A 14313-nucleotide genomic window follows, 5' to 3' on the forward strand; every position below is an offset into this window, starting at 1 on the left:
GAATCGGTCCAAACCCCCAGCCTCAGCGCGGGCTAATAAAAATGGGCGTGTGTGCGCGCCTTCCTGCCCTGCGTCTCTGAGGGATTGGGGGGCGGCTGAGAAGCTGGGGTAGTGGGATCTTCTGTGACCCACGAAGGCTCCACGTACCCACTTCCCAGAACTAGGGAACGCTTCGATCGAGGGACTCCAGGATAGCCGGAGGTGGGGACTTGGACAGGGTGGGGTAGAGGCGGGAGTGCTCTTGCTCTTGAATGGCTCCTCTCGGTCGCCTGGGCTCTCCCGCCAGGCTGCCTGGCGTCCCAGGCCCCCCTCATGGCCGGGAGCTTCCTTTTCCCTTCTTGGGTTTAGTTTCTGCCCCTTCGAGAGGGATGTGGAGGGCGTGCTTTCCCCAGCTAGGTTTCACTACGAAAACAGGGGCAAGTTGGGGGACAGACTTTGGGGCCCGGCACCGGAAGGGTTAAGGCCGCTCCTGCCCTGGAGCCGGCGCGGCGGGGTACCTCCTCGGGCGTGCTTGCTAGTCCGAGGGTGGCAAAAGTTCAAGCTTGTAAAGTCGGGATTGGTCCCGCGCGGAGGGGAAAAAAGGCCTGGTTCCCCCTCCCCCTCCCGGGCGTGGCGCCGATTGGCTCAGCCGCGGGGCCGGCCCCGCCCTCCCCTGGCGCCCCGCGGCCCCACCCCCGGCGCAGCGCCACGCCCCCTTCCGGGCAGGAGAGGGGGCCCGAGCTCAATGAAAGAAATTCCGCTACTCTCATTGGCCTGGGGCTGGACGCCGCTCCCCGCGGGAGGCGGGGTGCAGAAGATGGGGCGCGGACTTGTGACGCCCCCCCTTTAGGGTACCGGTGCACTGGGGCTGGTGTCGTGACCGCGGCGTGCAAGCCCAGAGCCAGGTCTGGGTGTGCACTGGGGGAAGGGCCTTGTTTGCAGGAAAAGACCCAGAATCGTTTCCTGAGCCTTACCTGGAGTCAGGTACTCGTCAAGACCGGTTGTCACATCCACCCCTTACTCTTTTGGCCAAGGTGAAATATGAGTAGTCCTGACCACTGTTTCTCCTTTGAAAATGCTAGGGATGATGCCTGCCTCACAGAACGAAGATTCTAGGAAATAGTTGGCTTACTAATAAGTGTACACAACGCGCAAGTGGACAGGCAGCACCCACACGAACTTGCCTTTTATTATTTCTTATCCATGAAGAAGGTGATGGTTCCTAAAATACAAAGAAAGCCCTACAGGGTTGTGCACGCCCATTAGCCTCAGCACTTAAAGGTGGATCAGAAGTCTAAGACTATCCTGGACTACACATTGAACTGGAAGCCAGCCTGGCGATGCATAAGACCCTGTCTCCAAAAGTCCCCCAAAATAAAATAAAATACAAAAAGAAACCAAATATGTTTTCTTTTATGAAGATATTTGTGGCCTTGGATCCGGGTTACAATAATAATTGAGCTTCTTACCTCGGTAGCAGACGTTTCCAGCCCAACCAGCCTGTGTTCACTTACATCTCTCACCCTCATCAGTTTTATTTTCTCTGTGGATAAAGAAACTGAGGCACAGAAACTTGCTCCTTTAATTTACCGTACTGGGAGCACTAAGACACCGAAACCAGAGGGGCATGTGGGGAGCTGTGCTCTCACCCCAACAGCTGGAAGAGGTGTGTGCCTGTGTGCTATCACAGCAGCACACCTTTCAGGGGAGGGGTTCCCTGAATGTGGTGCAGGGTACTGCCTGTCTGAGACCTGCTGGCTGGATCGACGTGTGCTGGATCTCCTAATGCTCTGGAGAGGAGGATGGCTGACAACCATCCTTATATAGAATGCTAAGCCCAAGGCCTTGGACACAAGCTGTCATTCCTGGCAGGGGTGAGGCTTGAACCCAGACAGTTTGGCCAAGAAAGAAGCGTGAGTACCATGGGAACCCAGACTCCTGAAGGAGGGGTTCCCTGCCTGTAGACAACCCAAAAAAGCCTCCCTCATGGTAGGGATGGATACTTCCAGAAGAGTTCCACACCCCCAGCCCTGGAGGATTCTGGGAGTTGAGGCTTTTGTCCTTCCTGCCCTTTACTCCTAGCGCAAATACCTCTTCCTGCAAAGTCCCTGTGGTACACACCAGGCCAGGAGAGACTAAAGCAAGCTTTCAAGAAGCCTGCTACTTTAAACCAGGGGCTGGAGAGCACTAAAGTGCTTGCCATGATGACTTGAATTTGGATGTCCAGTGGTCCATGTAAAAAGCCAGGCACATCTGTGCTGGTCTGCAACCCAGAATTGGGGAGACCGGAGCCGAGAGGGGTAGATGCCCGGAGCTCTCTGACCAGCCAGCCTGGCTGAATGGATGAGCTCTAGATTCAGTGAGAAACCCTGTCTCAAAAAAAATAAGGTGGAGAGTGATCAAGAAGACGCCCAATGTCAACCTCTGGCCTCACATATGTACACACCCACAACACATATACCGTAAACACATACTAAATAAATAATCAAATAAAGGAATACATAAGAGGGATGCTAACTTAAGCAAAATTTAGCTTCTTGGCACTTGCTCACTGGGAGATGTAGGGTGGGGACAGTGTCTAGGAAGGACATCCCTGCACTACGGCTAGAGTCTGGTAGGCCTGATGCTACTGTACTTCTCCACTTGGTGAGTGTGGGTTATCTATCCACTGTAAAATGGGAATAGGAATCACAGTAGGGGCAGCTGCCGACATTAAATGACAGTAAGCCTTAGATCAGCACTCTGTGCTAAAGGACTGCTCCTTCTCAGGGCCCATTCAACTTGTGCTTGCCACACTTTGTAGCCACTAGAGGGTGCGTGCAGTGGGGCCCAGCTGTGCAGGCCTGTGGAGCTGTGGCCTCCACCCTACTAAACTGCCAGGTTCGGATTCCCTGGGATGTAGGGACAAGAGAGGAAAGGAGGAAGGCAGGACCCAGACGCCCAACCTCAAGGTTCTGTAGCTGCAGGAAGTCACCAAGGAAGAAGTGACTCTGACCCGTTAGATGTACACCTGTCCCCGCCATCCTCTCTCTCCTGGGAGCACTCCGAGCATCCTCATTTCAGTATCATTTGCCGCAATACAGTTCCACGTTCTCTCCTCTGAAACAAAAGCCTGCAAGGGCAGAGATGGGGACCTTGTCAGGCCAGGCCACCCACATCAGTGTGGATCAGAGCAAGGCCCCTGGGAACCCTCCTGTCTGAGACAGCACTTGCCTTTCTTCTGACCCCCAAACATTCAATATCTGTGGGGCGGCTGAGTTAAAATTCCTCACTTCACTGAATTCTCCATCCTACCTGGCCAAACCCTCCTAGGCATCATCTTCTCCCATTCTCCTGACAATACGAGGAAGGTCTTGTTCTTTCTTCCTAGACTCTTTTAAAGTGCCTGAAACACAGAGGTTAGGCTATTTGTTTCTGGTCATACAGCCAGTAGGTGGCAGAGTCGAAACCAGGTAAGTGAACATCTCCTGGTTCTATTAAAAAAAAAAAAAACTTGGTCCTTTGCCCTTGGGAAGTTTCTACACGAACTGGTAAGAAACGAGGTGTGAGACAGCAGAAATCACAGAAGCCAGAGTTTGCTTCTGGGTGGTGGGAAGTAATCGGGATCCAGAGAGCACAGTTTACAAACAACCAAGTCATAAGGAAGGCTGGCCGCCTCTTGCCATAACTAAACAGATTGACCAGAAGACTCGTTGTAACCCACCACACAGAGACGGATGTAAATGTCCAGGTCCTGCCTATTAACTCTGTGGAGAACAATTATACATTCGAATGTTATAGACCAACCAGAGGGCCAACCAGCGAGGTGCTGTTGTCTAGTCCTTTGGAAGGCAAATCTACTTGGCCAGCATAACCCCAAGTGAAAGAGTTGGGGCACACTTGAAAGTGACAGACAGCCTTCTGAAACTCTGATGCATGCTCCTCAGACTCTCCCTTGGCGGGGGGGGGGGGGGGGGGGGGGGATGCGCATATACTGTAATGGAGTTTGGGGTTCAGTGGTATTTGTCAAGCTCCTGCTGGGTGCCCTGCCCTCTTCTCAGAGCTGGGGAACCTGCAGTAAACAAAATCCAGTAATTCCAGAGCTCATGGAATCTGGTGGGAAGAGACCCACCACAACTAGACAAGCAGAGTGCCCAGCACTGGAAACAAAGACACCAAGGCCAAAGGAAAAGAAAGAAGGGGAAAGAGAGGAGGTATGTGAGGGAAGGCTTCCTTGGGAAGGTGACACTGGACTGAGGGAATGAGGTTCTATTGGTGACATAATTAAATTGACGTCTTGGTGGTGACATTGAGATCATAGTGGTAGTCTCAGAAGGGAGGGAGGCACTTTCTACCACACTGTCTGCTTGCAAAAAGTTATAGGAATGGACAGCAATGAGCACAAGGGCCCTGAGGCAGGAGCATGCCTGGATTGCTTGTGTTTAGAACATTCCAGGGCCTTCACAGAGGTAAAGAGGTTAGAGAAATCCTGGGGGCAGATGTGGGCTCATGCAGGCTGTCGCTGGGTCTTTGGTTTGTGTTCTAAGTCAGTTGGAAGCCACTGAAAGTTCTCAGCAAAGGAGAGGCAGAACCCGCTTTCTAGGTTATATTGATGACTTGCAGTGTTGGGGATCAGACCCTGGGCCATGCGCATGCTAGGCAAGTGTTCTCCTGCTTAGCCCAGGCTGGCTTTCAGGCTGTCTTTCTGTTTTAATAGACTCCCCCTGACTGCATGTAGAGAAGAGCCTGCAGACCAGGCCAGAGCAGGGGTCTGGTATGAGGCCTTCCTTGCAGGTAGCTAGGTGATCAGGAGCAGCGTGGACCAACCAGGGTAGGAGCAGTGGAGGCAGGGGAGCAGTAGATGATAAAACACGTATATCCAGGCTCTGCTGTCGCATGTTGAAGAGCATAATAACATTTGAAGATGGAGCCCATAATATTTGGCATTTATTTATATTTTTTGAGATAGAGCCTCATGTAACCCAGGCTGGCCTCTCACTTGATATATAGTCAAGGGTGACTTTGAACTTCTGACTCTCCTCCTTTACCTCTAAAGTGCTAGGTTTATAAGCATGCACCACTGTGTTCTGTTCATGTAGTGTTGGGGATCAAAGATACTTAATGGTTTAAATCAACTGAGTGTTTGCCTGCATATGTGTCTGTATGTCATGCACATACCCGGCACCCTCGAAGGACAGTGGCTGACCCCCTGGAACTGGAGTTTCAAGTGGTTGTGAGTTGCCATGTGGGTACTGGGGACTGACTCCAGGTCCTCTGCCAGAGGAGCAAGTACTCTTAACCCCCGAGCCAACTGCTCCAGCACTCAAGTCACTTGTAATGAATAACATCTACAAAGACATGGATATGTTAGTTACATTTATCACTTTCAAACAAAGACACGCATCTACTTGAGTGTGGAGTAACTAAGACGATTTATCTGCGTATCACCTCAAATGACCTTGGGATCATCCGTGGACACGTGACACCAGGCAGACAACGGGCACTTTGGTTTAATCAATTTCTAACTCCACCCTCTTTGCTTTGCCTTCATTTGTTTGTTTTTCCGTGGTTGTCTCTCAGAGAGGATGATTCCTCCTTGTTCTGTCTCTGTGATGGGGAGTGCTCCAAAGCCCTCTTGAACCACTTTCCGGTTATTCTAGCCACCCCAGGTCTCCTGCACAGGGAACAATCTCAGCAGGATGGACTAATGGTTAAGAGCCTGGGTCACAAGGTCCAGCTGACCTAGACTGGAAACGTGGTTTCTCCACCAGATGACTGGCTACATACAGATAGACCTCCTGAGTCCTCCCCAACTCCTCTTCCTCCTCCTCCTCCTTTTTTTGGGGAGTATTTTGTAGTGGTGGTGGTAGTCATGAAGATGGATATTGACTCTAGGGCCTCATACTTCTGAGGTGAACATGCTACAGCTGAGCTACCCCCCAAATGTTTCTTCTGCTGCACAATTCTCTTTTCTTCTTCTTCTTCTTCTTCTTCTTCTTCTTCTTCTTCTTCTTCTTCTTCTTCTTCTTCTTCTTTTCTCCTTCTCCTCCTCCTCCTCCTCCTCCTCCTCCTCCTCCTTCTTTTTTTTCCTCCCTGAGAAAGGGTTTTGCTACAAAGCCCACATTGGCCTAGAACTCAAATAGGTAACCCAGGTTATCCTAAAACTTGCAATCCTCTTGCTTCCACCTCCCCAGCACTGGGGTTACAGGCTTGCTCCATCATTTCTAGTTTATAAAAATCTTAGTCTTAGATGGTTGTGACATTAGAAGGTGGTTTAGAATACCAAAGTTCACTATCTAGAGGCTGGAGAGAAGGCTCAGTCTGAAAAATACTTGCCTTGCAAGCCTGAGAACCTGAGTTCAACTCTAAAAATGCATACTAAAAAAGCTGGGTGTGGTGGCTGGAGAAATTGCTCAAGGGTTAAAAATGATTCCTGCTCTTCCAGCGGACCTGAGTTCAGTTCTTAGCACCCACATCAGGCAACTCACAACCACTTGTAACTCCAGCTCCAGGGGATCCAGTGTCTGTGACCTCTTCAAGAACCTGTACTCATGTGCATATACCCACATAAAAGACACATATACAGCCAAGCAGTGGTGGTGCACGCCTTTAATCCCAGCACTCGGGAGGCAGAGGCAGGCGGATCGTTGTGAGTTTGAGGCCAGCCTGGTCTACAGAGCGAGATCCAGGAAAGGCACAAAGCTACACAGAGAAACCCTGTCTCAAAAAACAAAAACCAACAAAAACAAAACAGCCTAATATAGCCTAAGTTGGCATTGAACTTTGTTGTATAACCAAGAATGAACTTGAATTCCTAAGCCCGCTATCTCTACCTTCCCAGTATTAGCATTACAGGAGTGTGCCCTGACACATTTATAAGGTGCCAGCAATAACCCAGGACTTCATGCATGCTAGGTAACACTCTACCAACTGAACTACACATTGCATTATTTTCTTTAATATATACAAATAATATATAAATACATAAATAAATATATTTTTAAATTTAACTTCTTTATTGACTCTTTGGGAGTTTCACATCATGCACCCCAATTCTGCTCACCTCCTGGGACCCTCCAAATCCTCCCCTCATCCCTGCCTCACTCCCTCCCCAAAAGAAAAACAAAACAAAGTGAGCAGCAAACAAAAGTAAAAACAAAAAAACCCTAAAAAGACAAAACAAAACAAACAAGAGAAAAACCTCTTCGCTTCTTCTTCCCCTCCTCTCCATCACCTCTTCACGCGTCCTGGTGGCATTGGAGGCTTCTGTGTGTCATATAGTACACCCCTTTGTCCCATCAGCTTTCCTGGCAAATGTTCATTGCAATTGAGTCACTGGTCTGGTTCACGGCCTCTGGTTTCTGGAACACCATCCTTACTGAATTCTCACCAGAACTCCTCTGGGATATCCTGTGGTTGCCCCCGAGTCTTGGGAATCTTGCAGGTATCATTCCACAGGACCAGTCCCTTCTCGAGTTCCAGCAGGTCCTAGATTGGGTAGACGCTAGGGTGGGTCAACCCAAAGCCAGGCTGTGGGCCTGGGTGGTAGCCAAGCTGGTTAGCCACTGGGGCCACCATCCTCGGCGAGGGGGCAGAGTCAGCTCCCTTCATGCATGCCCTCAAGGTTGGTTCACCCTCACCTGTGGTGAGGGGTAGGGGCCATCTCTCCCTAGAGTGCAGGGGTCAGCTCTCTTGCTGTGGTGTCCAGTGAGAGGCAAAGCCAGCTTTCCCAGGGCCAGCGAAGGGTGGGGCAGCCTCTGATTTCATCTGCATGGTTCCTAAGCCCTCCTGAGGTGACATAGGCCACAGATATCAACACAGACCTCAGCTGCAGCTGGGCTAAGGATCCTGACATGGCCCTCAGCTGCAGCTCTGGTCCCGAAGTCACCATGACAATGAGTAGCAATATAGGGTACTCAGATCTGGATACATCCTGGCCCTCAGACTCAGGTGGCTAATCTGACCCTGAGCATCTTCATGGTGCTCTCTGTGGCCACATACATCAATCTGGACCCTGGACGATATAGGGCCATGGACCCAGACATGGCCCTTGGCAGCAGCCTTGGCCCAGATGACACCATGGCCCCAGACAGTACAGGCCACCCTTATCTGTATGGTCCCTGCTGTGGCGTGGTGGCGTGGCCCCCAGACTCCAACCAGATCCTGGGCCTCTGTATGGCCCTTGGGCAACCTGGGTCACAGACTTCAACACAGACCCCAGCTGCAGGTGGGCCACGGACCCAGACATGGCCCCAGGCAGCAGCTCAGCCTGGTAGACATGCTAGCTCCAAGTGGTGGCCCCGGCCACTCAGATCAGGATGGCTCTGGCAGCAGCATGGTTCCTGGACACCAACAAGGCCACAGGTTGCAGCCCAGCCCCCGGGCTTCATGTGGCCTTTGATGGCACCATGGGACATGGACATCAACATAGACCATGGCTGTGGTAGGACCATGGCCCAGACATGGTCCTCAGCAGCAGCCTAGGCCTGGTTGTCACCATGGCCCCAGGTGGCGGCAAAAGCTGTCCAGATAGGTAAGGCCCCAATGGCAGCATGGCTCACGGACCCAAACAGGACCCTAGGAGGCAGCCCAGCCCACTGGAATTAGCATGGCCCTCGCTGGCGACAGGAGCCATGGACATCAACACAGACCCTGGCTACTGTAGTACCAGGGACCCAGATACAGCCCTTGGCAGAAGCCCATCTGGTCATCACCATGTCCCCGGGTGGCAAGCAGGCCTCCAACATCTGCCCACTCCTCACCATCTTCATTTCTTACTCTCTGAGTCTTTCTACAGCGCAGGAACCATTCCGCTTCTCTATGTCTCCCATTTCTCCACCACATATTTCCTTATCATAATAAGGCCTACATGCCCGGTACTGCAAGGCCAGGCCCATGGCTGTCTTCCTGCCATTGAGGGCCTAAGGACCTGGGCTGGCTGGACCCTGTCTGAGCAGAACGGCATCAGGTGCGGGTGGCTGTCTTCCCCTATTTTTAAATTTTTAATTGCTTGGTTTTCCATACATTTACATAATGACTTTTAATTGTTTCACTCCCTATTCTCCTCTCTCAGCTCCCTCCCTCTTCTATGATATACATTTATTTACAACATATTCCATTTTGAATACTAAAACTAATCCAGATATACCAGGGAGTAGAACAAAAAATATCCATGAACATTTGATCTGAGATCAGAGACCACTCAAGACTGTCACTACCAAAGTGAACATTACCCCAGACTGACCGAAGACCTGATTCTAGGGAGGCCTCCCTCTCCCAACCTTCAGGGAAACACAGAAATCCTCATATAAGAAAGTATCCAAGGACGCCGATGCGTGGCTGAATTCAAAAGCACATTTCCATGGAGACTAGCCTTCCAAGGCTAGATTATTTGCAGGACCGTGTACAATGGTGCACAGTCAGTCACTCCTCCACACCACGGAGAGAGAAACTTCTGCCTTCCTCTCTAACCAGGCTGTCAGCTGGAGACCCCCTCAGTCAGTGCCCCCGAGATTGAAGGGTGGCCTCCTAGCTGCCATCGGATGGGTCACCTGCATCTCTCCTCCTCCCTCTGTGACTCCTGACCTCAGAGAGCTCCCCACATGCTCTCCAACACCCCAACCTTTGACACTGGTGGTCCACCTGCCTTTTCCTCTGAACCCCGAGGCTCCCTTCCTTGCAGGATCCTGGCATTGGTGTGTCCCTCTTTCTCAGGACTGGAGATAACTTTCCACACCCCTAGTCTAACACCCTGGGAACACTCCAGAAATGTTGGGAGAAGGGACACAGATTGGAATTTCTGACAGATTCAGTCCAATTGGCCTCCACTCTGCAGCAAAGTCTGTGCCTGTTAGTCCCCACTCTCAGCCTGTACCCCCCAGTCCCCACTTTTGGCCTGTACCCCTCAGTCCACACTCTTAGCCTGTACCCCCCAGTCCCCACTCTTGGCCTGTACCCCTCAGTCCCCACTCTCAGCCTCTACCCCTCAGTCCCCACTCTTGGCCTGTACCCCTCAGTCCACACTCTCAGCCTGTACCCCTCAGTGTCCACTCTGGCCTGTACCCCTCAGTCCCCACTCTCGGCCAATCACACTCCACACAGACGCACATCCATCTGTGCTATTCCTGAAGAGTGGGAAGTTGCACTCTGTAAATATTATTTTCTAATAAAAGGCAGAATATTAAAAGCAACCTTAATTGTATCGATATAGGTCTAGTTGAAGAATGATGGTTCACCATCCAGCTGTTGAAAAAGAAGAGGCACCTGAACATAAAAGATCAAAATAGAAAGCAATTGAAGAAAGAACTTTTGGAGGGCTAGAGGCATGGCTCAGTGGTTAAGCACTGGCTACCTTTTTTTGTTTGGTTGGTTTTGAGACAGGGTCTCTCTATTATAGAGCTCTGGCTGTCCTGGAACGTGCTGTATAGATCAAGCTGGCCTCGAACTCACAGAGATACACACGCTGCTACCTCTCAAGTGCTAGGATTAAAGGTGTGTACACCACCACACCAGCCTCTGGCTGCTCTTCCAGAGGACCTAGGTTCAATTCCCAGCATCCACATGGCAGCTCACAATCTTCTGTAACTCCAGTTCCAGGGGTCTTTTGCCATCTTTTGGCACTACGTGAATGTAGTGCACAGATGTGCTGACAGGCAAAATATCCATACCCATAAAGTATAAATATATAAAACAAATCTTTAAAGATGTTTTTTAAAAAAGGAAGGAAGGAGAGAGAGAGAGAGAGAGAGAGAGAGAGAGAGAGAGAGAGAGAGAGAGAACAAGAAAGCTAAGGGTTGACCACAATGGACATTATGCTACAGGTCCACCCCCACTCTAGTCCTTGGGAATGAACCCATGTGAGTGCTAGACAAGTGCTCTAACCATTGAGCAGCATCTCTAGCCCCACTACACTAAACTTCATGGGATTTAATGTAACCCAGGCTAGCCATTAACTCACTGTGTAGCTGAGGATGGCTTGAACTTTTGATCCCCTTGCCTCTGATTCTTGGTTGCTAAGACTACAGGTGTATGCCACTATACCCTGCTTACCTCAATTTAAAAAAAAAAAAAAAATTGCAGGTGGGACAGTGGTGGCACACGCCTTTAACCCAAGCACTTGGGAGGCAGAGGCAGGAGGATCTCTGTGTGTTCGAGGCCAGCCTGGTCTATAGCGCTTCAGCACAGCTAGGGCTACACAATGAAACCCTGTCTCAACCCCCCCCCCCAAAAAAAAAATTGTGTTTACAGATACACAAATGGTCTTTGGAACGATGTACAATAAAGCCAGGCATTGGTAGTAGCTGCTTGTCATACATGTCCTAGGCTACCATGTGAGACTGTCTGGGGGGTATACCTGGTAAAGATGGATGTATGCCTCTAGAGCAGCAGTTCTTGGAAAACACAGATATTTACATTACGGTTCCTACAGTAGCAAAATTACAGATATGCAGTAACAACAAAAGTCATTTTGTGGTTGCGGGGGTCACCACAACATGAAGAGCTGTATTAAGGGGTCGAAGCATTAGGAAGGTTGAGAACCACCATGCTAGAGGAAGGCATAGGTAGACAGAAACTGGACCCACGCCTCAGCACGGAACCGTTTGGGGTTTTGTCCAATTGCCTGTTTGGTTGGGTTGGGTTCTGCCATGTTGCTGTTGTGTTTTGAGACAGAGTCTCACCATGTTGCTCAGGCTGGCCTTAAACTTAGCATCTTCCTGCCTCATCTTCCTTGCTCCCCAGTGCTGGGATTATAGGCAATGTCTTCCACCACACCCAGCTTCTTTATTGTTAATATTTGTTTTTAGCTCTAATTAATTTTGGAGGGCATATACACCCTGGAGCAAGTGTGGAGGTCTGAGAACAACTTGCAGGAGTTGGTTTTCTCCTTCCACCATGTGGGTCCCAGAGATCAAACTTAGGACATCAAGCTTGGTGACCTTTCCCTACTGAACCATCTCAACGGCCCCCACACCTAGCTTTGCCAAGTCATCTAATAGTAAATCACTAATACTTTACACTTGGTACAAAATCTAGACAGTTCTATTTGGGACAAAAACCACATCCCACACTCCGTCTCCTGCTCCCTGGCGTACAGTCCCAGGTGGACACCTGGCAGTCCCTCCTGAACGCTCTCTCCCCAAGTGGAATCCCCAGAAATAGTTAAAACAAATGCTCAGAAACAACAAATCTGTCTGAATTGTAAACACTGGTTGCAGAAAGGAAGAAAACCAACAAAAGAATTATTTATTAAAGAATTCTAATCTCTGAAACAGTCCATTGACCTGCAAAGCGGGACATGACCAAGCAGAGACGGGCGGAGGTAAGAAAGAGCTGGTGACAGTGGACAGCACATCCTGTCCCGCCTTGCTTGGGACTTCCTGTGTGTATGTCTTCCTTTCCAGCCAGGCCAGAGCTGGCTTCATGCTTTTGTTTGCCCCAGAGCTTGGTGTGCAGAAAGCCCATCAGAAACACTCCCTGTCCTCATTCCCTCGGACGCAAGCCCGCATTCATGGAAGGGACAGAAGACAGAGTCACCACCATCCTCCGGGGCCTGGTGCTGTACACAGGCAGATTGGTGCTGTACACAGGCAGACAATGGACATGTCCATCTTTCCATACTCTCATAAATAATTTAAAACATATTTGACGAGTGTATTGACATATGAACCACATTCCTCAAACTGGATTTGTGGGTATCTACTTGCTATTATCATGATGTAGGCCTGGTGAGCCTGGAGCTAGCCTGATGAGTCCTGGTCCTCCAACTCTGGCCTCCGAGGTAACTGGGATTGCAGCCCTGTGTGCCCCTACCAACCCTACCTTATAGGATTCTGGGGATCCAACCCAGGGCCTCTGGTACTCTAGGCGGGCATTCTAGCCATGGAGTTACATCCCCAACCCTAGTTTCTTTTGATTTTAAACAAAACTGAAACTCATAAAGGATTATGAGCTTATCACATACACAGTAACTAATGAGTGAATAGGCCCTGAGCCTGTGCCCCAAGCATGGCTTATATTTACTAACCAGTAACTGCTTCTCAAGATCAGCAGGCTCTGGGGAAAATGCCTTTGCTTTGCAGCCCTGAAGATCCAGGCTGGATCCAACTCTTACTACTGGGCCACGGTCAGGCCACCACTGACGGTGCAGAGTTCAGTACTCCCCCTGGCCCCAGGGAACATGCCCATTGCTGGTAGCTGAAGTGTTTCCACAAAAGGAGGGAATGTTCTAGTAGGTCAGGTCCACAAGTGGTCAGGAATCAAGGTCTTCTGTGAGAAAGAGGCAAAAGGTAGTGGGGTGGGAAGCACCGAAAGACAGCATTCGGCTCCCACTCAGCTCGGGCTCTGTGCCTTGCCTATGTGTCCCAATCACCTGAGTGTTTTAAATAAAACCGTTGGCTGAATAGCCAGCCAGGCCAACTTCATGAGTACTGGGACCACAGGTGGGGGCCACCATGCCTGGTTTGTGGGGTGCTAGGCCAGCTCTCTATCAACCGAGCTCTATCCTCAGCCTTGGCCTTCGTTTGGACTTCTGTGGTCCCCCGGTAATTCCAACACACACCACATTAGTTACTTGTCTGTTGCTGTGATCAAACGCATGACTAAGGCGACTTACGGAAGCGTTTGTTTGGACTTCCGGTTGCAGAGGGGTGAGTCTGCCATGCTGGGTAGGCACGGTGAGCAGCATGGCGGCAGGAGCAGAACGCTGAACTCTCTCACCTCTTAAACCCCAAGCACAAAACAGAGTGCGCAAACTGGAAGTAAACATGGCGTTGTGTTATTCTCAAAGCCCGCACCCAGTGAGGTATTTTTCCTTCAGCAAGGCTACATCCTCTAAAGCTCCCCAAACAGATCCACCAACCAGGGGCCAAGTTTCAAATGCCAGAGGCTATGGGGGACATTTCTCATTCAAACCAACACACAGGCTGAGGCTCTGCCCTTACAAAGTCCCTGCTGTAGCGGGAAGGAGGAAGCCAGGGCAGGTGCCTCTGACCTGGGCAAGCTCTGAGACCATAAGGCCTTTAGGTGGCTGCCAGAAGCAGAACAGAGCTGGCATGCCTTGCCTGAGGCCCTTCTGAAGGCATCTTGAACACTGTATTCTTTTCTTTTCAAAATTGTTTTTGAGATCACAATATAATTACAAGATTTCTCCCTTCTCTTTCTTCCCTCCAAACTCTCCCATATACCCCTCCACTCTTCTTCAAATTCACGGCCTCTTTTTTCACTAATTGTTTGGAGATTAATTTCTTTTTTTCTTCTTCTTCTTTTTGGTTTTTTGAGACAGGGTTTCTCTGTGTAGCTTTGCGCCTTTCCTGGAACTCGCTTTGTAGACCAGGCTGGCCTCGAACTCACAGAGAT

Source organism: Peromyscus eremicus, chromosome 7 (assembly GCF_949786415.1).
Source record: "Peromyscus eremicus chromosome 7, PerEre_H2_v1, whole genome shotgun sequence".
Classification (NCBI taxonomy): domain Eukaryota; kingdom Metazoa; phylum Chordata; class Mammalia; order Rodentia; family Cricetidae; genus Peromyscus; species Peromyscus eremicus.